The sequence below is a fragment of the Triturus cristatus genome, chromosome 10 (assembly GCF_964204655.1).
Source record: "Triturus cristatus chromosome 10, aTriCri1.1, whole genome shotgun sequence".
Lineage (NCBI taxonomy): Eukaryota > Metazoa > Chordata > Amphibia > Caudata > Salamandridae > Triturus > Triturus cristatus.
In genome coordinates this window covers 136,525,603-136,552,558 of record NC_140593.1, presented here as the reverse complement: position 1 = coordinate 136,552,558, position 26,956 = coordinate 136,525,603, and positions in this window count along the sequence as shown.

Genomic DNA, 26,956 nt, shown 5'->3' with positions numbered 1-26,956 from the left:
ACATGTCTCAGCCCTGCCATTGCAGCCTGTGTGTGCACTTTTTTTAAACTGCCATTTCAACCTGGCAAAATAAACCTTTGAAATGAGGGAAACGTCCACCTCCCACACCAAAAAAATATATATGTATATAAGTCTCTCTGTAAAATGCAAGAACGTTCGGTCAATGTTTAATCCATAGTTGAACAGATCTTCATTTTCCTGACGTTAGCTTCATCAATAATATAGTGTTGAACATTCATACTATCTGGACACGTTCAATAATTATCCATGTTTGCAAAACCCAATGCATTTTGGGACTTGCCCTTCATCAGGGCACCAGTTATAAGTAGTGGACACTCAGATCCAACTCTTCAGATCACTTCTGGAACTGTTTACTCTGCCCAAAGAAGGACTGCCCAGCTGAGTCTGCCCTGCTGACGTGCTTGCTGACCAAGGCCTGCTTTGCTGCCATGGCCTGCTGTTGCTTCACCATGATTCCTCTGCTGCTGTAAGCTCTCCTGGCTCAACCCAGCCTACCTGTGCCAAACTAGGATTCCAAGGAATCTCTAATGGTCAGTTGGCTGGTAACCTGTTCAAGTCACAGGGACCTAACAGGCTTCCTCAACATCGACTCATCTCCACGCATCTCATTTCTGCGCGACCTGGCCCACCATCGTCTTTGGCCCAGCGTGATGTAACTTGTTGACCACGCTGACGCATCTCAGCAAAAGTCCTCCCAAACCTCGTTAGTTTCTTTGACACCTATGCAGTCAGGTGCAGACACCAGCCCAGTGCAATGTATCTCGTCCCCTGCGCCGGTGCATCTCAGCACAAGTCTCTGCAAAACCCTATCAGCCTCTTTGACTACATCGCAGGACCTCACATCACACCTCTTCACCCACAGTCATTGACTCCACTATTCGCGCAGCATCTCGTCAACAAACCTTGCATATCAGCTCCTCGCAGGTGGTTCCTCGATGCTGGCCCACGTAGCACGAAGCACGGGCTTCGCACTTCGTGCCCAGCCCACAAGGTACTTTTCAGCAGACTGAGCTCATACCTGTATCTGTCCCGCGCTCCTTTGAGGTCAACCTGAACTTGTAGTTTGGACCTAGTCTACCACAACCATAAAACCATGGTTGGGGCTTTTTGCTTCTTAGCGCTCAATTTCTACAAAACCTTTAGAATTGCATATCTCTGGTTGTACTAATTGGATTTTTGACATTTTAGTGCTAAATAATTTATGACATTTTACTCTATTTTTCTAAATTAGTGTGGGAGTTTTCTTGTGTTGAGTTTTCACTTTTTTACTGTTTGTGTGCTGCATAAATACTTTACACATTGTCTCTAAGAAAAGCCTGAATGCTTTTGTGCCAAGCTACTAGAGGGTTGAGCACAGGTTAATTTAGGGTTTGCTTGTGTTTCACCCTGGCAATATATGTGGTTCCTGCTTGAGTAGGGTATCACCCCCTCTTACACTAATCCTATTTCCAACAACAGTGACATCCGCCACATTTACTAAACTCTAAATAAGTACTCCTGGCCTACTAGAATTAAAAAAGAAATCAGTAGTACAGCAAGAGCAGGTCCCAAAGTTAAGATATGGATCTATTGTTTAGCAATAACAAAGCAACTATCTTTCATTTGGCTATTGTATTACAGAGCTTGCTATGGCCTTTAATGATACCCCTGTTAGGAACTCGCTTGCTATTGACCTTTAAAAATCACTATATAGTTTAAGAGAAAAAAGAGAACGTTTGTAATTTGTCTCACATTGGTGAAGCCAAACTTTAAATGCTCACTTACATTGACTACATCGACATTGGATTAAGAGATGATACGTAATGGAATGCGCAGTGAGAGAAATCCTGTTATATACTGTTCCAAAGATCATCTGCCCTTCTTTTGTAAACAGTACAGCCTCTCCATGTGCATATATGTCACGCATATATGTCAAGATTGACTTTTCTCCTAAATGGCTAGCTAATCTCAGTGCTTAATTTGAGCTGGTGGCTTTCGGTGTGAGCACCGCCACTTCATTGGTTTCCGGTGAGGGCACCAGCATTTAATTGTCAACACTGCACTTATGACAGTCTGCCATATGGTGGTACTACTCATCTAATTGAGATATGAGCATAATATGGGGCGTGGCTTAATGCTGGATGAAGATGGCGGTGCGCCGCTGAGGCTCTGTGCGAGTGTGCATGAAGAGGTCTTGGTAGAGTGTCTCTTTCATTTATAAATTGAGGTTTCTATTTTATTGCCTGGGAACACGTAAATCACTTCCTGACAGGGACGCATCTTTACTTCAAAGGCTGATGATAATTTATGGTGCACTGAGGAGACGCACTGAAGCAGGACAGTGTGCGTCTCCACAGATGACTTCAGCTTTCAGCACTGCAAGTGAGGCAGTATGTCTGTGGCTGGTATTTGATTATATTTGTATAATTTCTTGAGCTGCATTTTTTATTTCTTCGAAACCTCTCCATTTTCAACTGACTTTTCATGAAAAATTTGAGTGACTTGTGCACGCATTTTGTTCTAAACAAGTATTTGACTATTTTTTTTACTTTGCTTGTTTCTGCCAGGGCTTCTAATTGCACATCCTAATGTGTTTTATGACCTAATTTAAGGCTTTTCTGAGGAGACTTCTCTTTTAAATTTTTTATTTTTTCTTCTTACAAAGGGCATATTACCAAGCACTGGTCAGGTCTGTGTTTTCTTCTCTTTGTACATGAAGACATTTCTCAGCCATCCAAAATAGGCCCATACGTGTGGACAGATCACAAAATAAGAAGTGTCTGACCTGACTTTCTTTAGGCAAGTCCCTTAAACTTACCTCTGCTATTCGCAGTTACTTCGAAATGGAGAGGGTCTCGCAACACCTTCCTCAGTCAAACCTGGTACGGTTGTTCAACCTAATACCAGCAAAGCACTAACTAGAAGACTTAAAAAGGATCTGCCGTCCCCCTCTAAATTTCCTCATAATGCTTTTCTAGATATGCTATTAGAGGAAATGAGAGCTCTATGCCTATTCATGGAAGAAATTAACTTTAGATTACAAAATCTTTTGGAAAGATGGAATCTCATGGAGGAGCCCGTTTCTAATGTTGAGCAGCAAATCTGTGACTTCAAGGATACTCCACCTTAGGTCAATCTTCTTCAGGAACAAGTAACTAGCTTAGGCAGATAGATTGACGATTTGGAAAATCGTAACAGAAGAAACAACCTTCGCATTTACAGATTGCCTGAAGACACAGAAAGTACTAACCCTACATCTTTTTCAAGACTTTTCTACCACAGATTGTAAATCTTTCTGAAGGTCCGTCTCTTAACATCAAAAAGGCTCACAGACTTGGGCATTCTTCTAAAGTTCCATCCACATTTAAGAAGCCTCGAGGAGTTATCTTGTATTTTATAGAATACACAGAACTAATGCAGGTCATTTCAGCTGCCAGACAACTTAAACGCATATCGTGATCTGGACATGATTTAGTCTTCTCTCAGGACTATGCCAACATTACTGCAGGAAAAGCGTTCTTGAGTATGAGACCAATGGTGCTGTCCCTCGGAGCTGGATTTGGGCTTTGTCATCCTTGTCTCTTTAAGGTAACATACAATAATGAAACTACTACTTATGAAGATCCATCCAGCCTGAAAGAATTTCTTGCAAGTCAAAAAACAGAGAAGATGGATTTTATTGCATCAACTTGATGCTTCGTTGTTTTGACTTTTTTGCTTCATCATGTTTTTTATGCATTGATATTTTGCTTCTTATTTGAAGATATGTCAGATAAGATGTGTTCTAAGTTTTAAGTTCTAGTTGGAATTCTGTTAAAGGGTTGGATGCATTCTTTGGTTATTATTTACTGCCTTTTACTAATTAGAACACTTTTTTGCTCACAGGAGTGATTTTGTCTTATTTCTTGGTCTTGTCTCCCATCATGTGCATTATTGCCCTTCGTGTGCCTCCCTTTCCTCTGGGGTTTTGCTGTCCCATCTTCTCCCATGGTCTCCCCCCATTATCATCAACAGTTTTTGTAGCTATGTTTATTTTTATTGCTGCATTCTTCTTTCATTCTTTCCTATTCAGACATCCTATCCTTGTTTATTCCTCTCATCTCTCATCCTTAACTCTCTTGTTTTTTCTTTTATATTCTTGTATTTCTTCTATGGACATGCTCCTCCGTTTTCTTACTATTATTGCATTTCTCATTCCTAATGAAGTATACGATGCCTAATCTTTCCAAGGACAAGTCTAATTGTGTTCATTGCATTATTTCTTTTAAATGTTCTTGACAGTTGTTTCCTGAAATGTCAGGGGTTTAAACTCTCCTATCAAGCATCAAACGTTTGACGAACGTTAATCCCCATATTGTGTTTTTACAAGTGACACACCTTAAAGAACTAGATTGTATGAAAATATGCAAGGACTGGGTGGGGGAAGTGTTCTTTTCACCTGGTAATGGTAAAAAAAAATAGTGTTATCATCCTATGCCATAAATCGCTGCAGGTTCAACTGCTTTCACAAGAATCAGATTCAGAAGGTAGATGGTTATTGCGTACATTATCTCTCAACAACATCCCTATTGTTTTGCTTAATGTGTACGGCCCTACGGCCCCACATTGGCAGCTTTAGTCCGCTATTGCTCTGAAACTATTACAGCGCTCAGGTGATAATTTAATATTGGCATGCGATTGTAATCATTGTGTTGATCCCATTGTAGACGGACACTCTTCAGCTCACTACATTCCCAACAAATCACAAAAAGCATTTGTACATTCTATTAGACAACGTCACTTGACAGATGTCTGGCGCTTATGGAATCCCTCCTTGAGAATATACATACTTTTCACCAGTTCACCATACACAATCTAAGATAGATCAAATTTTTCTCTCACATCATCTTACCCAATCCCTCCATAGTGCAGATATAGGAACCATTCTAATTTCTGATACTGCCCCAGTTTCAAATAAATTAGACCTTTTACCTAAACCTGATTCTCCTTAACGATGGAGATTCAACAACTCTTTACTGATGAATACCAATTTTACTTCTTCTTTCAATTCCTTTTTTCATTAATACTTTCATTGAATCTTTCTGGTACTATTTCCTGCAGCTAGAGATTTTATTATACATTTTGTCTCCAAAAAAGTAAAGCATCCTAGGCTCACTCCAAAACATTGCTTTAGAATATCAAACATCTTGAACATACATAATATACTTCTCACACACAGCAGTCCTTGCAACAACCTTTTAAAGCTAAGTTATCCTTTAACAAGGTATCCACTGAGTCTGCCATGTCTTATCTTCTCAGGAATAGTGCCAAATGTTACAGAGGTCAAACAAATCTGGTAAATTGCAAGCAAAGTATCTTGAAATTAAACATAACAGACTATTTATTGAATCAATGAAATGATATTGATCACACTTACTTCATTGGCTCGGATATTCTGCATCGATTTCAACACTTTTATATCAATTTATATACACCTGACCATATTGGCGACCAAGGCGGTATTATTTTAGAGTGCACAAGGTGTTGGACTGTTCAAAATCTTTGAAGTGACTAATTCATGCATGCTTAATTGTTCCTAGCCGGGCACCATTTTCCACTTCCTCTTGCCAATATGAAGAGTCTTGTGTTACTAGATTAAATAACGTCCTATACTGTCGCATTTTAAAAATCAAAATGGATCAAGAAATTATACAATATCTTTCCTCTATTCAAAAACCAAATTTTCCCCAAATAGATTTTTCATCGTTGAAAAAAGAAATGTCTCAATCGGAACTACATCTTGCTATGCTTTTCCTTCGAAAAGATAAAGTCCCTGGGCATGATGGTTTTACCACAGAATTTAACATTATGTTTTCTAATATCATTTTACTCAAATTACTTACTTTAATCCAATCTTTCTCCGTCCACGTCTTTATGTTCTTTTCTCGAAGCCCTTATTTGCCTTATCTTACCTTATGGTAGAAATTTGCACTACCTCAAAAATTACAGGCCCATTTCTTTGGTCAATTTAGATTATAAACTTTTCTTCAAGGCACTGGTTACTAGGTTACAATCTCTTCTACCTAATCTTCTAGGAAAAGAGCAATCAGGTTTTGTGTCTGGCAGATATCTTTCAGATAATACCTGTTTTTTTAAATATTCTATCTAAGTCGCTTAATCTCCTTGAACCCTTGGTAGCAATTGCTCTAGATGCTGAGAAGGCTTTTGATAGGGTTAATTGGTATTTTGTGTCTCATACCCTTCATTGGTTTGGTTTTGGTCCAAAAATCATTAATTTAATATCCCACTTGTACTCGTCACCACAAGCTGCCATTTATGCTAATGGCCTTACTTCTGCTTTCTTTCCTCTGGGTAGGGGAGTAAGGCAGGGATGCCCTCTCTCCCCATTTCTCTTTAATCTGGCACTTGTGGAACCCTTTTTATCTAGAATTAGAGAAAACCCCCTTATTACCGGTTTCCCATACAATGTTCAACATATTAAACTAGCTGCATATGCAGTTTAGTTGATCTCACACCCCCACTCCTCCCTCCCTGCTTTTTTGTCAGAGGTTATAGTCTGGTCTAAATTAAATACTCACAAATGCGAAATGCAATAATGATTCTTTTATTTCTTTCTCAGAAGCCTCAACAATATTTGGTTTATCATCTACTTCCCGTAAAAAACTGTATGGTCCTTCAAGTTATCGTAGCTCAATCATAGAGCAAGACCACTAACCTTCCTGGTCAGTGTCACTGCTTTACCCCCGCGCAGCTCCACTGGTAAGGGTCTGCCCTTGAGCTCCTGGCCAGGTAGGTGTTCAAGACCCTCCTCCACCCTCAGCCTGTGCCTCATCCCTGGTGGTTTAGTGAAAGAGCACCCTGCTCTTCTGTTAATCCACTCTGTTCTATGTCCTCTGTGTCCCCCTTTGCCTTTTTGGCCTTCTGCCTCTCTTTCTCTTTTGCCTCTTTGCCACGTTCTCTCTTTTTCTCTTCTACCCAGGGCCGGACTGGCCGTAGCGGGCACCGGGCAATCCCCCGGTGCGCCGCACAGGTGGGGCCGGTTTTGGGCCCCTGCGGGCCGTTTTTGTTACAGGGCGCTCTTCCCATGCTCCCTGCCGCTACTGGCCCCGCGGTCCGTCCCTCCAGCATGTCGCTCCAGCTCCTGCCTCCCAGGTGATCACCCTCCCCGACCCCTACTTAATGGGGGCCGCTGTGCGGCTGTGCCCCAGGAGCGCTGAAGGCATGCCAAAGGCAAGCCCATCTGTGCCCTTCCGTGACATGCCCGCGACCAGCACTAGGTACCCTGATCCTCTGCCCCCCACTGCTACAACCCTAGCACCCTCCACTCTTTCAACCCTGGACGCAACAACAACTGCCAGCTCTCTACGCCAAACAACACCCAAGGCCTGATATCCTGCCGACACTGCCACCGCACCTTCACTCACCTCTGGAACCCAGCAGCAGCCTGCAGCCCACCGGATGCCAGAACACACAAACCACTGAACTGCATCCTCCTCAATGTACACTCCCTGCACGCCATGGAAATATGGGACCGCCTCAACAGTCACACGCCCGACCTCACCTTCCTTAAAGAGACCTGTACCAAGATCCGTACCGACATTGCAACCGCTATCCGTGACGGGTACAAGATCCTGAGGAAAGAGTGCCCCAACCGCCCATGAGGGGAGCTCGCCATCATCCACAAAAGCTACCTTCGTATGACAACCACTGACTCGGATGACGCCTCACCCCCCACGGAACACATCCACCTCCAGATCCAGACCAACTCCAGAATGACGCTCCGCGGAACCTCGTCTGCCAACTGCCTGGTCCCCTCACTCCATTCACCAGCGTCATCATCACCGACCTCATTGCACCCCACGCTCTCACCTACACAGAATACATACTGCTCGGAGATCTAAACTTCCATCTGAATAACCACGACAACCCCAACATCACTGCCCTCCTAGAAAATCTCACCAACATAGGACTGAAGCAACCTGTCTCTGCCCCCATTCACCCAGCAGGACACACACTCATGTGTCCTGATGCCCAGTGGAGCCGCCTGGTTCGGTTGTTGAGGAGTCCGGCCCGGGTTCTCCCGTGGCCGTCTCCTACCCAGCTGGACATCAGGGCATGTCATACCTCGTCCCGCCACTGCTGCTGCTGTTCTCTCCCCTTACCCCCTTCCTCGGATCAAGTTGCCACTGATGTCGAGGCCACCCATGGAACAACTCTACCTCCATCTGCTGCCTGCCAGCCCTTGCTGCTGCCTCCCCATGCTAAGATCCGCCAGGATGTGCTTGTGAGAACCGCAAGACCTCCTCCAGGTACTAAGGTGCCTGAGCCACGACCGGAGGATTGCCGTTACCGATGCCCCAGCGGTCCTGAATCCTGCACGCCCCGTCTCCATTCCACCCGCCTTTGTGACCGGTGAATCATTTTCTTGATTTGTGGGTGCGAGTGACACGACCAGCGGACTGCCTTTTATGGCTGCCCCAGTGGTCCCGAGCCAGCACGCCTCTTATACCATTCACCCGCTTCTGTTTTTGAAACTGTGCCCCCGCCCCTCTTTTTGTGACTTTGACTTTCCTTGCTCATGTATCCTGCTCCTGGCTTCGCATACACAGACTGTTTGACTCTTCGAATTTTGCTCTGCCCGCCATTTTGTTTCAGGCCACCATCGATTCCCAGGACCCTGAACCACCATCTTGTTTTCAACCTCTGTCCCTTCCCTTCGTGTAATCATGTAGGATTGTAGTCCCTTCTCCCTTTCCTCCTTTCTCCCCCTGACGATCCTCTATCGTTTTTTTTCCTCCCGCCTTTGGGTGTCTGAATCGTTTTCTCTTTTCACCCGACTGCCTTTACTCACTCCCCCCTTAGATCCCCTTCTTCCCCACCTATTCTTTTACTCCTATTCCTGGCCCCTTTTCCTCTCTGCCTCTTATGTGATGTCATTTACAGTATATTTTCTGTGAAAAAATGTTTATTTATGTTTCGTGTTACACACGGTTGCTCTGTTTTCATTGACATTTTTGATGCCTTTTCTGATTGGTATCCCTCTCTCCTCCTTGTCCTTACCCTCTTCCCAAACCCCTTCCTTTCTGCGCTCCCCCTCTTTCTTCTCCTGCACTCGGGCTGTTCTATGCCGTCGCTTAAACCTATTCCTTTACTGTTACTCCTCTTGTTGCCTCGTTATTAGTCTTCTCATTGCCACCCACGAGTATTCCCAGATCCTTAACACTTACGTCTGTTTCTTTTTTTTATATGTAATATTGTGTAATTGTTTTGTAACTTGGTCGTACTGATACTCTGTAAAGCGCTCTGATACCTCCGGGTCTAGCCAGCGCTATAAAGAACTCTTTAAATAAATAAATAAAATAAATAAACCTGTCTTCGTAGTTGGGAAATAGCATCTTCTTCAGCCACACCAAGGAACTCCTCTGGACTGACCACCACTGCATCCACATCTCCTTCAGAAAACCCACCGCAAACAAGTACACACCCTGCCTCCCACACAGAAACTGTAACAAAACTCCACCCCCAACTACTGCAGACGCCTACACCGCAGCAAGCATCCTCCACCAATGGATTGGCAACTGTGCCAACACACTCGCCCTCTCCAGATGACTACAGGACGACACAACAAGAAAGCAAACTGGTTCACCACGGCAATCCTAGAATCAAAGCGCTCCTGCCGATGACTGGAAAAGATGTGGAGAAACTCCGGAAACACACACCACCTACAAAACAGCCACCGAAGCTCACCACCAACTCATCAAATCCACAAAGAAGAAATTCCACCAAAGCAGAATTCTCTCCAACGCGCACAACTCCAAGGAACTCTTCTCCATCATACAGGAATTTGCCAAGCCCAACAGCGAGACAAGAGATGTTCTCCCTACCCAAGACCACTGCAGCAGACTCCACTCCTTATTCCACCTCAAGATCATGACACTCTATGATAAGTTCGATGACCAAGACCTCTGCATCGCCTCAACCCCAGGTAGCACCACCCAACAGACTCTACTCACTTGGACCCCACTCATGACAGGAAACACCCTAAAGACAATTAAGAGTTTACACTCCAGAGCCCCGTCAGACTCCTGCCAGCCACACATCTTCTACAGGAACACCACAGCCATCGCACCCAAGCAACATTGACCCATAAACTGCTCTCTCGAGACCGCCACATTCCCCGACAACTGGAAGCGTGCTGAAGTCGACCCCCTCCTGAAGAAACCCTCTGCAGACCCAATGGACCTCAAGAACTTCAGGCCCATCTCGCTGCTTCCTTTTGCAGCCAAGGTCATCGAAAAGGCCGTCAACACCCAGCTAGCATAATTCATTAAAGTCAACAACATCCTCGATAGCTCCCAATCCAGATTCTGCAGCAACCACAGCACTGAAACAGCCCTCCTCGCTGCCACAGACGACATCCGTGCCCTCCTCGGCCAAGGTCAAAAGGCAGCCTTTATCGTCCTGGACCTATCAGCAGCCTATAACAAGGTCTCCCACCGCAAACTAGCCACCAGACTCCATGACGCCGGCATCCAAGGAAAAGCCATAGACTGGAAACGCTCATTCCTCACGGGCAGAATAAAGAGAATAAGACTCCCGCCCTTCCTCTCAGAATCGACAGAGACCAGATGCAGAGTTCCCTAAGGATCCTCCCTCAGCCCCACCCTCTTCAACATCTACATGGCCCCCCTCCCAACCATTGTCAGAAGCCACGGGCTCAACCTCGTCTCCTATGTCGATGACATGCAACTCATCCTCTTCCTCACCAATGAACCCAATGCCACCAGGCACAACTTTTAAGAAGGGATGACAGATGTTGCAACCTGGATGAAGAACAGCTGCCTGAAACTCAACTCAGAGAAACAGAGGTCCTCATCCCCGGCTCCACCGCCTCCACATGGAACGACACCTGGTGGCCCCCAGCCCTCAGAAAGCCCCCCCGACAGACCATGTACTTAACCTTGGTATCGTACTAGGCTCATTGCTCACTATGAATCACCAGATCAACACTGTCTCCTCCGCGTGCTTCAACACCCTCCGCATACTATGCAAAATATCCAAATGGATACCCCAGACTCCAGCAAAATGGTCACTTACGCCCTCATCACTAGCACACTCGACAACGCCAATGCCCTCTATGCCTGAATCTAGAAAAAACTGCTCCGCAAACTCCAGACCATCCAGAACGCCGCAGCCAGACTAATCCTTGATATCACATGGCACAACCATATCACCCAACACCTCTGCAACATCCACTGGCTCCCTGTCGAAAGATGAATAACTTTCAAGCTGCTCACAAATGCCTTCAAGGCCCTTCACAACATCGGACCACAATACCTCAACAATGGCCTCTCCTTCAATACCCCCAAGAGAAACCTCCACTCAGCCAACCTCACCCTAGCCACTATCCCATTCTTCCATAGGAACAGAGTGGATGGAAGGTCCTTCTCCTACCTCACAGCCAAGACCTGGAAGGACCTCCCACAAATATTTAATTTTTACTTGTCCCCTTTGTTTCAACTTTCTGGCACCAAGTTTGGGATCAAATTAATTCCATATTTCGTTTAAATACTCCTCACTCAATTATAAATTATTTGTTAGGAAGTGCCTCTAGTGTGTGGCTAATGTTTCAGTTAATACAAAAATAGTAGACCTTTTGTTAGCAGTTGCCTTTCAACAAATCACTAAGCAATGGAAGGACTTTAAGCAGTTTAAAGCATGGTGCTATGCAGTCTGTTACAATCATAGATTAGACTCTGCCTATATGCAACCCATGCCTCTTGTTTTAAAGCAGTAAGAACTCTGGATGCCAATTACTCAGTTTTTAGACGAATCTTACCTGCAACTCAAGAAGTACTTAAAACTCCCTGACTTCCATTGCTGCTTGCAATGTTCTTTCAACCAATTATTGTTGTTTGAATCGTATTCTAATACTTTTATGTTAATTACAATAAGACATTTTATTTTATTTTATTTGTACTTAAGTCCTCCTCTTCCTTTCCTTCACTTTCCCCCTATTTCTAATGTTGTATTCATATCTATTCCATTGACTGTATCCCTTATGAATTCAATAAATCTCTCTTTAAACTTAGAGATGAGCATAACAACGGGTGTTTATGAATACAATACACATTAGAAATCACTAATATCTGCCTCTCCAGCCATTCCTTTATCTTTGGGGACCTGGAATAATTCAAACTGTTGCACTTGCAGGAGATAGAGATGGTTAGTAGTTGTTGTGGCAGTGATGACAGGGGCAATGGGTGGTGCAAGCTGCAGTGGCCTCCTGGTCAGAGCCCTGGCACTTATTATTTCACAAATTAAACACTGGCTAACCTGCCCCATGCACAGACATGAACTCTTAAAGCAAAGGGATAAACACACCTCAATTATCAATTGCAGCCTACCCTTTCCTTGCCCACCTTCACCATCAGGCCCTGCCAGTGATGATGTGAGCCAATGATGACCAAAATTAGAGTGCCTTGTGATCTTTTGCCACAGCACATGGAGGGGAATGCTCCCCGTGCTCGGATGCCCCAAATAATTTGTACTTGGGCGGTCGAGACCTAAGGACTCCTGCCACTTGTGTGTGATTATATCCCTTCCTCTAACTTTGGCATGATGTTTACAAATATTAACTTGTAATTCATTGTTTATTGACCTTGTTGCATAGGAAAATACTCTCAAGTTGAAAGGAGGTGTTATGTTTAATAGGATATAAACCACTGAACTTTAGAGACAATGCCACAAATAAATAAGATGGAGGCCAGCCAAACCATAAGTATATACCAATTAAAAAGCAATTTAAAATGACCGCTTAAGTGGTTTAAGACCATCTTCTTTTGTTTTCAAGTTTGCACAGCTTTATTCTTGTAAGTTTGATCAACAGCATGAATGTTACAGAAATGTGAATGCAATGTATACCCAGCACACAATAAAACAGAATACATTCTATGGCATCCTAACTCATTCAGATGATACATAGTATTTAACTTACCAGTTATCTAGAAGCAGCCTTTTAATCAGTATCTAGAGGAAAATGGTAAAAGCAAGAAATTGAAATTTATCAGTTGCTCAAATGAAGCAAGAGCGCAAGCCGCTGAAAATTCCCTTTGGATCATGCTTGTATCGTGGAAAGATATTTTTGGACATTTCCCTAATGTACAAAGTGTTGATGAGCCAATTATGGGCAGTGCATCAGTTACAGGCAGATTTACTACGTTCTGTTTGAACCAAGTCATGACAAGCTATGTCCTCTTTTTATCATTTGCTTTCACATCAACTCTCTTAATTAGTATGCTTACCGAAAACTGCAGAAAACAGACTTTTTCAATTTGCCAGGATCTTATCAGAAATGACAAGAAACACAGAGTAAAAGTAAAACTAAACATTATTATTGGCATGAAGTGAAACAAGTTCATGTGAATGTACTTAGGATCTAAGTAATGAGTTTTAACCAGTTCATGATTGATGTGTTTTGGGAATCACAAGAGTTTTTAACTGTGATTTCTTTTTTCAACGCCCATTCATTGTTTAGGTCTCAAAGTTGTGATTCAAAGTTGCAGTACTGTACATCATGTAAGGACGATTGTTATCCAACATTCAATCAATTAATCAGGGGCTTGTACAGCGTGACTACTCACCCATGAGGTTCTCAAGGCGCTGGGGGTGGTGGACTGGTGGTTGCACTGGGTGGAGAATCATTTGAAGAGCCAGGTCCTGAGGTCCTTCTTGAATTGGGTCAGCAATGCGGATTGACTGAGGTGGAGGGGTATGGTGTTCCAGGTCTTGGTGACAAGGTAGGAGAACGAGCTTCCTCCGGTTCTGGTTTTGTGGATCCTATGGAAGGAGGCTAGGGCTTGTTGGGCGGAGTGGAGTTGTTTGGCAGCTATGCAGAATTTGAGGCAGTGGTTCAGGTATGCTGGTCCTTTGTCATATAGAGCTTTGTAGGTGTGAGTAAGGAGCTTGAAGGTGATTCTCTTGTTGACTTGGAGCCTGTGGAGTTGTCGGAGGTGTTGTGTGATGTGTCTGTGGCGGGGAATGTCGAGGACCAGTCTGGCTGCTGCATTTTGAACGTTCTGTGGTTAATAAAGCTGTTTCTAGGTGGCACTGGCATACAGTGCATTCCCATATTCGAGTCTGCTGGTGATGAGTGCTTGAGTGACCATCTATCTGGAATCTGTGGAGATTCATCTGAATGTCTTTTGAAGCAGGCAGAGCGCGTGGAACCAGGCTGAGGATCTGCGTTGATTTGGCGGTTCTTTGGGAGCGATGAGTCCTGTACGACACGATTGCATACGTAGTCCTTCGGGGTAGGGGAGGGGGAATCCCAGAGCAGCTTGCCACCAGGGGTCGTTCAAAGCTGAAGGCGCTGGCCCCAGGATGAGTACTTCGGTTTTGTCTGAGTTAAGCTTGAGGCAGCTGTCTTTCATCCAGGTAGCAAAAGCCTTCATTCCACTGTGGAAGTTGGTTCTGGTGGTTGTGGGTTTGTTTGGTGAAGGAGAGGATCTGCTGGGTGTAGTAGGAGACAACGTTGAGTTTGTGGCTTCTGACGATGGCTGCGAGGAAGCCATATAGACGTTGAAAGTGTGGGGCTCAGGGAGGAACCCTTGGGCACTCCACAGCTGATCTCTGTGGGTTCTGAGAGGAACGGTGGTAATCTATCTCACTGAGTACGGCTGGTGAGGAAGGCATCGTGGAGCCTCATGATTAGGGTGCAGTGGGATATAGTGTTGAAGGCGGCCGCAAGGTCTAGCAGGATGAGGGCTGTGGTCTCACCCCGTTTGAGAAGGGAGTGGATGTCATCGGTGGCGTCGAGGAGTGCGGTCTCCATGCTGTGGTTGCTTCAGAAGCTGGATTGGTAGATGTCCAGGATGTGGTTCACTTCGATGAACTAGGAGAGTTGGGTGTTGATGGCCTTCTTGATGACCTTGGCTCAAAAGGGGAGGATGGGGATGGGTCTGAAGTTCATAAGGTCAGTCCAACCTCAGGACAGCTTCTTCAGCAGGGGGTTGAACTCGGGGTGTTTCCAGTCATCGGTGAAGGTGACCGTTTCAATGGTGCAGTTGATGGTGCAACTAAGCTGGAGGGGACAATGGTGGCAGCTGCACTGTGGAAGATGTGGTACGTGCAAGGATCTGTTCGGGCTCCTGAGTGGATGCTCTTCATGGTCTTGAGTGTGTCTAGCAGAGCACGGTCTGTTGTGGTGTGGTGTAGTTGTGTGCAATGCTGGCAGGCATAGTGGCCGGGTCTAGGGTGTCGAAGCTGTCATAGATCTTTCTGATCTAGTGGTGGAAGAAGTGCCAAGTTTGGTGCAGAGGTCTTGGGAGGGAGGATTGTCTGCAGTCTTGCTGTTGGGCCTGGGGAACTCCTTGACGATAGCGAAGAGTTCTTTGATGTTGTGTGCGCTGGTGTTTATTCTATCTTGGAGGACTGTTTTCTTTGTGGTTTTGAGGAGGAGGTGGTGAGCGTTGATGGTGGATTTGAAGGTTACGTGAGTCTCCGGGGATTTGTTTTGTCTCCATCATTTCTCGAGTTGTCTGCAGGTGCGTCTGGATTTGTGGAGGGCATGGGTAAACCAGTTGGCTTTTTTGGAGTGTTGCTTGCTTGGTCTTTTATTGAGGGATGCCAGGTGACCGGTGCTGTTTAGGATCCATCGGTGGAGCTTGCGTGCTGCGGTGTTGGCATACGTTGGTGGACTGATTGTGCTGAGGGAGTTGGCGAGAAGTTATTCAGTGGCCTTGATCCAACTGGGACAAGGGGGCGATGAGGGCGGTGGTGTACGTTGGGCATGGCAAATGTGAGATGCACGCTGTTAGAATCCGGGGTCTCTGGTTGGCGCAGGTATGCACTTGCGACAAGCAGGGACCCTTTCCTCTAAGTCAGGGCGAAGGATTACTCTGAGAAAATAAACCCTGCTCACCCTCTAGGTAACGTGGCGCGAGCAGTCAGGCTAGGTTCCAGAGGGCATTAGGTTAAGCATTCAATATGTCCCACACAACAACCACCAACCCACCACACAGAGACACAAGACTGTATTTTTGTAAAAATAAACTCTTTATATAAAAGGTTTCTTCAAGCAGGCTTTAGAAATACAGTTCTTCACTTTAGATGAGGTTCCAGTTACTTGTAATGACTTTTCAGCAGTCCACAGTTCTTAAAATGGCAATTCTTGGTTCAAAATACACTTATTTGAGGTCTGTGCGCTTCGTAGGGCCGTCGGTACGCTTCGTATGAGTTTTTAGACGAGTCGTGCCGTTTCTCACGCTTCTCGCGTGAGCAAGCGTACGAGGACTTGAGCCGTACGGACCGTACCCTCGTAGGTACGCGTCGTGCAAGTCCGGTACGCCTCTTGCCAAACCTCACGCAACGTCTATATATTTTCAACGGTACGGACCGTACCTTCGCTGGGACGCTACGTACAGCTGGGGTGAACCGTACCAAAGCTCACGCTTCACGCGTGAATAGCGTAGCGCGATGCCAGCGCTGGTACGGACCGTACGAAGGCAAGTACGGTTTGTACGAGGGCGCTCTCAGTTCACAGTACCTGGGATCGTTGTAAGGAGTTTGTGGCAGCCTCAGCAGTCCCGCAAAGGGCGTCCCGCGTCGCGTTGCAGTCCCGGCTCTTCAGTGGACGGCGATGCTTCGGGGGGCGCTCGGGGATGTCTCAGCACACCACGGAGGTCAGGAGGAGGAGGGGCAGCTCGGGGGTGATTCTCAGCGCGTCGCGCTGTCGGCAGACACCAGGTTCGGCGAACAGTGCACCTTGGGTCCTTATAGTGGTCTCGGCGGCTCAGGTTCGCAGAGGCTCGGCGCTTGGACGCAGGTCGTCTCCCTTCACGTTGCGAGCTATGGCTCGAAGGGGCAGTTGTTTGCTTTGGTCAGGCCAGGCGGGCTGGTCTTCACAGGGCTCACAGCAGCCCGGGCAGCCAGAAGTTACGGTGCTCAGCGAGAAGGGGCACACAGGTTCCCTGGGGTCAGCGTTGCAGGGCCACCCACAGCAGCTTCCTCTTCTTCCAGGGAAAGGTAGCGCCCACTGTTCCTGGGGCGCAGTTCAGGGGGCAAGTTCACACGCAAGCCCTTGGAGATTGTTTGTAAAGCACAAGTTGAATAAAAGTCTTTTCTTCAGTCTTTTCCTCTCCTTCAGCAGCAAGGCACCCACCACAGGCCAGTCTCTCAGGCTTAGAGACAGTACTCCTCCATGCAGCTTTCCCAGGTCCTTCTCTTCAGGCAAAAAAGATTTCTTGGCGCAAACAGGATCTGATTTCTTAGGAGCAGGGCTCCTTCTTTTATACAGCAATTCTTTTGTTCTTTGTCGCCAGGGGGCCTGGGCCTAGCTCAGTCCGGTTTTGGAGCACTTTGTTGTGATGTGTTGGACCCGGCCTCGTGGCGTGGCCCATCCAGACCCGTAGCGACACCAGACTAACCTCTACACCCCCCATGACCCTGAGTAACGTAGCCTACCCGACCCAGAACCCGAGGCTACCCACGTCCTCCCCTCCATCTTCCCGACACCGGGCACCCTTCCCCTTCCATCGGCCTCGCGGCCTCCAGTGACCCGGCCCAGCACCCCAGATGGCCGCCCTCGACCCAAGCGCAACCCCGGCCTAGTCGCGCCATGCCGGCTGGGGGGAGAGAGAGCTCCTGGTGAGCAGGAGAGGGAGGAGTAGTTTCATTCACACCTGGCCTCCTCCCAAGAGATAGTTTCGATCGCCCTCCGGCCACCCTGAGGGCTGGCTCCACGCCTGCTGCGTGTCTGGGATCCCTCCCGACCCCGCTTTGAAAGGATCAAAGGGCCGCGTGGCAGGAACCCCCAACAAACGACCCCCAGGCGCTAAGACCCCTGCCCGTGAGGACTCCGGACATCAAAGAGGAGCACCCTATAACAAGGGGCGCTCTGGGACCCTCGAGAGTAGAATCCTGGAATGAAACGAGCCCTGCTGACTTGGTCGCGGCTGAAGAACATCCTCCCAAAATCCGACGGAACTCTTGGAACCTCGGTGAGCCCTGCAGACAGCGTCGCGGCTCCACCTGGCAGAGACGGACTTCTGCCTAGAAACATCCGAGCCCTGCTGACGTGGTCGCGGCTCACCTTGCACCCTGGAGAACTCTGAGCCTGCTGAGCGACTCGCGGCTCCTGGAAGATTGTCCGACCTCCGACACCCTTACTCGAGCCCTGCAGATTTGGTCGCACTCAAGAGACATTCTGGTCCGGCTGGGCCCCAAAGATCGTCTCGTATCCCCCGGCTCGAGGATTGAGAGCCGTGCGCCGAATACGCTCCCACATTGACCCAGATCCTAAGACTGTCCCGCTACCCCTACCCCAACCGAGACTTTGTGAGCCCTTTCTCTACTTGTACATACGCCTCTACGGATCATAAAGATCCTGATATTGCTAGATAAAGCATACGTACTTCAGAATCTACGGTGTGGTGTCTATGTGTTGCATGGTGCTAAATCAGCGTGTACGATCTTAGGTACGGGACCCAGCCCTGAGGGGGTCTCCTGCCAGTGCTCGGCTACTTCTCCCGGAAGGTGGGGCGCAGGGTGGTCAGGTACCTATTCTGTCCGTCCCTGAGGCTGGCCCTTCTAACATTGGTGGCAAGCGACGGGATCCGAGCCCACAATCTAGAGATCGTACAGCGAACGGCTGACGCACTACCGAACAAAGACGGCAGAAGAAACCACCATGAGCACCGCTGAAACCGACGCGAGTGCTACGTTTTGTGTACAGCGGTTAGAAGAATACACACACAAGGAGCTGAAACAATTTTGCAAACAACGGAAGATCGTTACCACTGGTCTGAACACCAAGGAAGACATGCAACAAGCCCTGAAAGCCTGGGTGGAGTCCGGAGCCTCCCTTCCCCGACTGGACGAAGTCGGTGAGGAGACAGAGCGGCCGGACGAGCTCTGGAACTTCCCGAGAACAAGAATAACCCCCAGGCACAAAGCAACGCAGCGGATGGGGGCTGGTCCCCGGAAGACGTCACAGACAGGGAAAGGGACCAAAGTCATGAACTGGAAATGGCCAAACTGAAAATAGAAGGCGAGATAAGGCTAGCCGAAAAGAGGCTAGCGGTGGAACAACTCCGAGTACAAGGAGAGCTAGAAGAAAAGAAGTTGCAACGGGAGCACGAGGAAAAAAAACTTCAGCTGGAGCACGAGCGCAGCTTGAAAGAAATAGAGTTCTGAGCAAGGAGCGAAGGAGCTCGACCCCCGGGGGGCTAAGAACCCGCACCCCTGGGGGAACCGAAAGTCCACATCCCTAAGGATGTGGTCAAAGAGTACTATCGAAATGATGACATCCAGCAGTGGTTCAAAGCCTGCGAGGTAGCAATGCGATCCCACCGCGTCCCACAGAAGGACTGGGGGGCCGGGTTGTGGGGGCGATTCCTGAGCGAAGGACGGGACACCCTCCTCGACCTCCCGGCCTCTATGCAAACATCCTACAGCCACATGAAGGAGGCCCTCCTCACGAAATACGGCCTCACCCCCGAAATGTATCGGCAGCGGTTCCGGGACTGCCGAAAGATCCCAGGCACCACCTGGGTGGAATACGTAAACTTTTACAGCCGAGCGCTGGAAGGGTGGATCAAGGGCAGCAAGGTAACCACCTTCGAAGAATTGACCGACCTCATTGCCTGGGAACACTTGTCCACAAACTGTTTTGTAGAACTACGCCAGCACCTGCTCGGCAGCAAGCTCGCAGACCCGAGGAAGCTGGCCGTCGAAGCAGATCGCTGGGTAAACACCCGGTTCCCCCGGAACCCCGTAGGAGACTACCCCCGCAGCCATCAAGGACCTCCCCGTCAGAGAGGGGGGAAATCAAGGGAAACAGAGGGAGTTCCCATCCGGGCCCCCGCGTAGCCCCCCCAAGGAACCCACCCGCGGGGTTCCCAGCCCCTCCGCCAGGCAGTACCGCCACCCCAGGCAGACAAGGACCCCGGGTGAATATCACATGTTTCCGCTGTCAACGGCTAGGGCATTACGCCAGCGACCCTCAGTGCCCCATGGCCCAGAAACCCTCCACGACAGCTTCCCCAGCCCGACACATGGCCACCGTAACCCTAGGGGAGGAGTTTGAGGACCCCGAGGGATGGGAACCTGCAGCCATGGCCCTAGTCTCTCTAGGAGATCGAGATATGATTCCCGGGGCACCCCTACCCGCAAACACCAAGAAGTACCGCCAGCTCGTAAAGGTTAACGGCCACCCGGTGGAGGCCCTTCGCGACACCGGGGCAAGCATCACTGGTGTCCTCAGCCACTTAGTCCAGGCGGACCAGATCATCCCAAATGTCTTTTGCCCTGTGACAGCTTCCGACAACACTGAGAGTTTGTGTAAGGTGGCCTTGGTACCATTCGAATGGGGGGGAGTAACCGGAACATTGCGGGTGGCTGTCCGAACCGCACAACCTGTAGACTGCCTCCTGGGAAACGACCTGGAAAGTTCCCCCTGGAGACAGGTCGAGCGCAAGACCCACCTCGGGATGATGGGTCTACCAGAATGGGTGTGCGCAACCACCCGATCCATGGCGGCCGGACTTCCCCCCGCGGGGGAGTCGAGGACGAAACCCCAGCACCACCTCCGTTGACCAAACCGGAGACGACCCTGTTGAACCTCACGCCCTATCCCCAGGAGGAGAGCCCCTCGCCGACGACGGACTCGTCCAGCCCAACCACGCGCAGATCACAGAGTTAGGTGATCTGCCCGAGTTGGCCCAGTGGCGCCACAAAGGGGGCCCCTCCCGAGAGGAGTTCTGCCGAGAACAAGCGACCTGTCCTTCCCTGGTCGGACCCCGGCAGCAGGCCGCAGCCCAAGCCGCGGGCGACCAAACGGGAACCCACTTATTGTATTGGGAGAATGACCTCCTGTACAGCGAACAGCGGTCTGCCGAGCTAGGGTCAGCCCGGGTGCTGGTGGTACCCCTACGCTTTCGAGACTTCCTCCTGGGCTTGGCCCATGATGTACCCCTGGCCGGCCACTTGGGCCAGGACAAGACCTACCACCGCCTAGTAACGCACTTTTATTGGCCAAAAATGCAAGCCCACGTAGAGGCCCACTGCAAGTCCTGCCCCACGTGCCAGGCCAGTGGTAAAAGTGGAGGGAAGCGCAATGCTCCCCTCCAACCCTTCCCAGTCGTCAGTACCCCCTTCGAGCGGGTCGGAATTGACATCGTGGGGCCCCTGGATCCCAAGACCGCCCAGGGTCACCGCTTTATCCTTGTCCTCGTGGACCATGCCACACGATACCCGGAGGCCATCCCCCTCCGCACCGTCACGGCCCCCGTGGTGGGCCGGGCCTTAATGGGGATCTTCTCCCGGGTAGGGTTCCCCCGAGAGGTCGTGAGCGACCGAGGCACCAATTTTATCTCAAAATATATGAGATCCCTGTGGCAACAATGTGGAGTATCTTACAAATTCACTACCCCTTACCATCCTCAAGGCAATGGCCTAGTGGAGCGGTTTAACCGGACTCTGAAGGGAATGATCATGGGTCTCGAGGAGCCCCTGCAGCGTAAGTGGGACGTCCTTCTCCACTGCCTCCTGTTCGCCTACAGGGAAGTCCCCCAGAAGTCCTTGGGGTTCAGCCCGTTTGAATTACTGTATGGGCACCCAGTCAGAGGTCCCCTGAGCCTGGTCAAAGAGGGATGGGAGACGGCACCCCGGGACCCCCCGCAGAATGTGTTCCGGTACCTGTTGACTCTCAGGAACCAGACTCGGAAGTTCCGAGAGCTGGCCGAGGCCAACCTCGAGGCGAGCCAGGATGAAATGAAGTGCTGGTACGACCAGAATGCCACGCTGGTCGAGTTTCAGCCCGGCCCGCAGGTCTGGGTGATGGCCCCAGTGAAGCCGTGCGCCCTCCAAGACAAATGGACCGGGCCCTTCAAAGTGGTCGAACGAAAAAGTCAGGTGACATACGTGGTGGACGTCCAGTCCCCTCGGAACCCCCTTCGGGTCCTCCACGTGAACCGCCTCAAGCCTCACTTCGTGCGGACGGAGTTGAGCTTGCTCCTGGCCACAGACGACGGGGTGGAAGAGGAAACGGAGCCTCTTCCTGACCTCCTGCGGGCCAAAGAAAAGGACGGCTCCATGGAGGGGGGGATCCTCTCCCCCTCCCTCACACCCCAACAACACGAGGACTGCCGCCGGCTCTTGGGCCAGTTCTCCGACCTGTTCCCCTCGTCCCCAAGGTCACGACTGGTGCGTCCACGACGTGGACACCGGAGACAGCCCACAAGTACGGCACCGAGCCTACCGCGTCCCCGACCGAGTCCGGGCCTGCATCCAGGTGGAGGTATCGAAGATGTTATCTCTAGGGGTGATCGAGCCCACAGACAGTCCTTGGGCCAGCCCAATGGTACTAGTCCCGAAAGCAGCTGCCCCTGGTGTTGCCCCGGAACTACGGTTCTGCGTGGACTACCGGGGGCTCAATGCGGTCACCCGAGCCGACGCTCACCCTCTCCCCCGCGCAGATGAGCTCATTGACTGCCTTGGGTCTGCTCATTTTCTCAGCACCTTCGATTTGACCTGCGGATACTGGCAAATTGCACTCACGGAAGGCGCCAAGGAGCGGTCCGCCTTCTCCACCCCGGATGGGCACTATCACTTCAGAGTGATGCCATTCGGGATGAAAAATGCCCCAGCCACCTTTCAGAGACTGGTGAATAGAGTCCTGGCCGGGCTGGAAGAGTTTAGCGCCGCATATCTGGACGATATTGCGGTATTCAGTTCCGAATGGGGTGAGCACCTCCGGAGGGTCTTGAGGGCCGTGCGCCCAGCCGGCCTCACAGTGAAAGCCAGCAAATGCCAGACTGGGCAAGGATCGGTGGTCTACCTGGGGCACCAGGTCGGCAGCGGGCAGGTCGCCCCCCTCCAACCTAAGATTGACGCCATCCTGGCCTGGGAACCACCAACCACCCAAACCGAAGTCCGCGCCTTTCTGGGCCTCACTGGTTACTACCGGAGGTTCAGCCAAGGTTACGGCAGCCTCGTAGGACCCCTCACAGAGCTCACGTCCAAAAGACAACCTAAAAAGGTGCAGTGGACCCCTGCCTGCCAGGAGGCGTTCGACGCCCTGAAACTCGCCATGTGTACAGCCCCTGTGCTCCAAGCCCCCGATTACTCCAAAGAGTTTGTGGTACAAACGGATGCTTCCGAGCATGGCATTGGAGCCGTCCTATCCCAGCTCAATGAGAAGGGCCTAGATCAGCCCGTGGCCTTCAATAGAAGAAGGTTACTGCCCCGAGAGCAACGATGGAGCACCATTGAACGCAAGCTGTTCGCCGTAGTCTGGGCTCTAAAGAAACTGCAACCCTACCTCTTCGGAACCTACTTCTGAGTCCAGACGGATCATCGACCTTTACGGTGGCTCATGCAAATGAGGGGAGAGCACCCCAAATTGCTACGATGGTCCATCTCCCTTCAGGGGATGGACTTCACAGTAGAGCATCGCCCTGGCACTGACCACGCCAACGCTGACGGCCTCTCCAGATTCTTCCGCCTCAGCGAAGAGAACCCCCAAGAGGATGGGTAGTTCTCTCCGGCCTTCAGCTGGGGGGGACGCATGTTGGACCCGGCCTCGTGGCGTGGCCCATTCAGACCCGTAGCGACACCAGGCTACCCCCTACACCCCACACTACACTGACTAGCGTAGCCTCCCCGACCCAGATCCCGGGGTTACCCCTGTCCTCCCCTCCATCTTCCCGACACCAGGCACCCTTCCCATTCCATCGGCCTCGCGGCCTCCAGTACCCAGCCCAGCACCCCCGATGGCCGCCTTGACCCAAGCACAACCCCAGCCTAGTCGCGCCATGCCGGCTGGGGGGAGAGAGAGCTCCTAGTGAGCAGGAGAGGGAGGAGTAGTTTTCATTCACACCTGGCCTCCTCCCCAAGAGATGGTTTCGATTGGCCCTCCGGCCACCCTGAGGGCTGGCTCCACGCCTGCTGCGTGTCTGGGATCCCTCCCGACCCCGCTTTGAAAGGATCAAAGGGCCGCGTGGCAGGAACCCCCAACAAACGACCCCCAGGCGCTAAGACCCCTGCCCGTGAGGACTCCGGACATCAAAGAGGACTCGACCTATAACAAGGGGCGCCCTGGGACCCTCGGCAGTGGAATCCTGGAACGAACGAGCCCTGCTGACGTGGTCGCGGCTGAAGATCATCCCCACAACATCCTACGGAACTCTTGGAACCTTGGTGAGCCCTGCAGACAGCGTCACGGCTCTACCTGGCAGAGACGGACTTCTGCCTAACGACATCCGAGCCCTGCTGACGTGGTCGCGGCTCACCTTGCACCCTAGAGAACTCTGAGCCCTGCTGAGTGACTCGCGGCTCCTGGAAGATTGTCCGACCTCCGACACCGGGACTCGAGTCCTGCAGAGTGGACATTCGCTCAAGAGACATTCCGGTCCGGCTGGACCCCAAAGATCATCTCGTATCCCCCGGCTCGAGGATTGAGAGCTGTGCGCCGGATACGCTCCCGCGTGGACCCCAATCCTAAGACTGTCCCGCTACCCCTACCCCAACCGAGACTTTGTGAGCCCTTGCTCTAGTTGTACATACTCCTGCGGATCATAAAGATTCTGATATTGCTAGATAAAGCATACGTATTCCAGAATCTACGGTGTGGTGTCTCTGTGTTGCCTGGTGCTGAATCAGCGTGTACGATCCTAGGTGTGAGCCCCAGTCCTGAAGGGGTCTCCGACCGGTGCTCGGCTATTTCTCCCGGAGGGTGGGTGCAGGGTGGCCAAGTACATATTCTGTCCTCCTCTGGGGCTAGCCCTTCCAACAAAGCCAAACAGGGAAACCAATCAATGTCAACATTTTACCATAGGGAGAGCATATGCACCTTAGCACTGATCAGCAGTGGTAAGGTGCCCAGAGTCATAAAACAGCCAACACCAGGTCAGAAAAAATACAGCAGGAAGGCAAAAAGTTTAGGGATGACCCTGCAAAAAGGGCCAAGTCCAACACACGCAGTGGTCGTCAGCCTAGGAGAGTTTGGCGGTGTGGCTGTAGCTAATGTTCCTGCTGCCGGATAAGACAGGGTCAAGCATGTGGGTTGGTGAAGTGACGAGCGGCTTGAGTCCGATGTTGGCTAGGTTCTACAGAAGGGGGGTGGTGTGCTAGTCACTGGGGTTGTCCATGTGGAAGTTGAGGTCTCCGAGTAGGATGTAGTCAGTGAATGCGAGAGCCTGGGTTGTGATGAGGTCTACGATGGCGTCGGTGAAGGGCAGTCGGGGACTGTGGGGCCTGTAGCCGAGGGTGCTGCGGAGGGTGGTGTTGGGGTTGGTCTGGATCTGGAAGTGGAAGTGTTCCATGGTCGTCGTTGGGTTGTTAGAGCGCGTGGTCAGTCAGAGTGTGCTCCTGTGGATGATGGCAATTCCCTCCTCCTGGGTGGTCAGTGTGGTCCTTGTGGGTGATCTTGTAACAGTTGGGGATCATGTTGTCCAGTCTGGAGCAGCGGTTGGTTCAGGTTTCCGTGAAGAAAGTGGTGTCAGGAGAGGTGGCATCATGGAGGTCCCAGATTTCTGTGGCGTGTTTGTGGAGGGGCTGCATGTTAAGGGGGGATGCAGTTGAGCCGGACGGGTGCGCTGTTGGTCAGCTGGGCAGTGAGAGAAGCTGGCGTATTGGAGTGGGCGAAGGTGGTTGCAGTTCCGGCACGCGAAGGGTCCATGTGTCTTCTTCGGAGATATAGATGGCAGGCGGCGTGGCACCCATGGTTGAGGGCGAAAAGGTTGCTGGTGTTGTATCAGTGGAATTTCGGGGAAACCAGGGTCAAACGCAGACGGGCACAGATGGGCTTTCTCTCGGTGCGCCTTCTGTGTGTCAGCACGTGGCCGCGCAGCGGCCTCCATTAAGTAGTGCTGCGGGTGGGCTGGACAGGTGGGAGGCGGGAAAACATGGGCGCGGGAAGGTACACTAAGAGGGGTGGGGCCACGGGAAACGAGGGAGAAAAAACAGAAGGAAAAAGGAAAATTAAAGAAAACAAGCCAAAGGCATAGGCAGGGATGAAAGAGACAGAAAAATGCTGAAAGAGAGAGAGAAGGGCAATCAAGCAGCAGAACAGTGACACTAGACCACCAGGGATGAGGTGCAGGCAGGATCCTGTGGGTGGCCTCAAACTCCTGACCTCTGGGTCTGCAGCAACAGATGGGGACAGCAGCAGCTGCCCTGTGGAAGGAGCAAGTCCACTAAAGGATAGTGTAGTGCACTTTCACCGTGCCGCAGCTGCCTTTAACTAGTGGGGTGGGGGGGGTCTGGACATTTGGGAGGCGGGAAAAAGCAGTAAGGGACACTGAAGGGGGGCAGTGCCGCAGGGGATTGCAGCAGCAGAGGCAGGAAAAAAGAAAAGGAACGAAAACAGGCCAAAGGAAGAGGCAGAAATAAAAAGAGAGAGAGAAACTCAGAAAGAGAGACAGAAAAATCAGAAAGAGAGAGAGAAGGGCAGTCAAGCAACAGAGCAGTGAGGCTTTGACAATACACCACCAGGGATGAGGCGCAGGCAGGAACCTGCAGGTGGAGAAGGGGCTTCAACTCCTGACCAAAAGGACAGCAGCAGTAGCCGATCAGGACTGAGGCAACTACCAGACGGTCTTTGTTTTCTTAGAGCAAAACACATTAATGGATATAACCATCCACTTTTTTTTTTCTTTTTTGAACAAAAGTACTTCTAAAATCGGTTTCAAATTCCACTACCATTTTGACCCTGCAGCTATCCTTTTTTAAATTATTTTATACCTGTGCTTAGCTCACTACAGGGACACAAGGCTTTCAGAGTGTCACAGTCTGAATGTTGGGCATGGCTTGTAGGTGTAGCTTTCAATATAGGAAGGGGGAGCTCAGTCATCTGCCTAGAGCTCATGTGCAGAACTTTCAGACCTGGTTTTATTTCTGAAAGCTGCATTACTAATATACCACATTTGCTATTGCATAGTACATTTCTGCTATCAAA